Raw genomic sequence first — 2,191 nt, forward strand, 5'->3', positions numbered from 1 at the left:
CCAGAGCAGTTCAATCTTCTTGATGTGGTGCTAGTTGGTGTGGCTTCTGGGGAATGCGCCTCACTTAGTGACATGACTAAAATGAGACAGCCCAAATCTGCTATTGCCCGATTACTGATAATACCATCAAGGCAAGTCTTTGTTTAGAACTTTGGAACTTTTATTTGATGCATCAAGATGACTTGATAGAATTGTGATAAATTTTTCTCTACTAGTTCATTAAAGAATATTCACGTGCTATATTTGTATTTTGATGAGTTGTTACTAAAGTTTAAATGAATGTGTTTATTTACATCAAAAAAAAAAAAATTCACGTGGCCTTCCCCACTTGGATTTGCCAATGAAAAAACCCCATCCCAAATCATTCCTTTCCACTATTTACTATCCCTGATCCCTTTTTATTTACTTCATAGCACTCATTCATCACAATTTGTAATTACTTTATTCGTTTTACATCAACTTCATAGAGCACAGAGCTTGCCTATTTTTTATTATTATTATTATTTTTTACTGTTGGCTCAAGCAAGCACTCTGAATGGCAAAATGAAGTCCCTCAATAAATATTTATTGAATGAATAAGTGAAGAAATGAAGTAAAAGACACATATTAATAACTTAAGTAATCACCATTTTAGCTTTATAAATACTGTTTGAGAGGGCAAACAAGAGGCAGACTCTAGAATATTTAAAAATATTTTTCCATAGACAACCAAGCAATGGTAGACTTTGGGTGGAAATATTGGGTAAAGGGAGGATAGGAGTTTGAATAAGTATGAGAATTACATTTGCTTTAATCTAGCCTTAATATATTAAGTTAAAATTCCATACTGACTTAGGGAAAGAATAGTCTTAGTATTAAAAAAAAAAAAAGTGGTTTTGCCACTGTTAAGCCAGACTCTAGAACAAGCATGGGCAATAGCAAAATCCTTGATCTGGAAATTGGCCTTGAGTTGGTTTCTTCTTCGTGAGTCCTGTTCTCTTATAGCATACATTTTGAGATGACAAGCAGGTCTTGGTCACCTATGTAAGTCCTAATGACTGAATCAAAATGGTGCCTATTGATTGTCAAATCTATGCTATTGACTTCAGAGTCAATATTAATGGGAAAAAAATGGAAAGAAAGCTACTGGGCAAAGTGAACTATACTAATCTTCCTCAGGACAAATGCAAGCCTGCTCATCTTGCAGGTACTTATGTAAAAGGGCATTTAGGTGTGTGTGTGTGTGTGTGTGTGTGTATGTGTGTGTGCAGATGCACACACACGTGTGTATTCTTACAAACAATATAGATGCATGGACAGACAGAGACAGATATCAAATGCTTTAAACTTACCAAGATATGACAGAATTATTTATGCTAAACAATTAGGCACAAATTGATTTTTCAAGAATCTGAAAATGGCTCCGTGACTTATGACACACCCTTATGCTCCAATATTTTCATAATAGAAGCTCATTTCCCGAAATGCTCATGCTCCCATGCTCACCTCAGAGATGACTCTCCATCATTTCCACCCTTTGGCTTATAAGAGAACCTCTGCCTGCCTCTCCACACCTTGTTATTCAAGGTTGAAAGAGTTGCTAAATTTATTGGTAAATGAATGGTCTTCATTAGTTCATATTTTCCCTAGTGTGGAGTTACTTTACCTCACAAGTGGGGACACAGTCTTTTAGGACTTTATTTCCTTCTTTTCCTTGGGCTTCCCTCCTTGGGATCTGAAAGAAAGTTAGTGGGATCCTTACCTGGGTCTTTTTTCCATGTGAAAGCACACCCAGCTCATGACCCACGGTCTGCATTTTAGAATATAGGTCTTAAAATCTTATAGGATAGCACTCACTTCAACAGAACATACTCTAAAATTGAAATGATACAGAGATTAGCATGGCCCTTGCACAAGGATGACATGCAAATTGATGAAGTGTTCCATATTTTGGAGTGAAATAGATAAAGGGGATTAAGAATACACTTATCATGGGTGGCTCAGTTGGTTGGGTGCCCGCCTTCAGGTCGAGTCATGATTCCAGGGTCCTGGGATTGAGCTCTGGATTGGGTTCTCTGCTCAGTGGGGAGTCTGCTTCTCCCTCTGTGCCTCCCCCTGCTCATGCTTTCTTTCTCTCTCTCTAATAAATACATAAAAATCTTTTTAAAAAAAGAATACACTTATCATGATAAGCACAGGGTAATGCATGCAA

General features: G+C 37.1%; 1 non-coding gene across 1 annotated transcript; it reads left to right on the forward strand.

Moving 5' to 3' along the window:
- Positions 1-1,828: 1,828 nt before the first annotated feature.
- On the forward strand, positions 1,829-1,932 carry LOC113255835 (U6 spliceosomal RNA). The gene has a single exon (XR_003316458.1). It is a non-coding gene; the product is annotated as a U6 spliceosomal RNA (small nuclear RNA).
- Positions 1,933-2,191: the final 259 nt, after the last annotated feature.

The sequence above is a fragment of the Ursus arctos genome, unplaced genomic scaffold (genome assembly GCF_023065955.2).
Source record: "Ursus arctos isolate Adak ecotype North America unplaced genomic scaffold, UrsArc2.0 scaffold_11, whole genome shotgun sequence".
Classification (NCBI taxonomy): Eukaryota; Metazoa; Chordata; class Mammalia; order Carnivora; family Ursidae; genus Ursus; species Ursus arctos.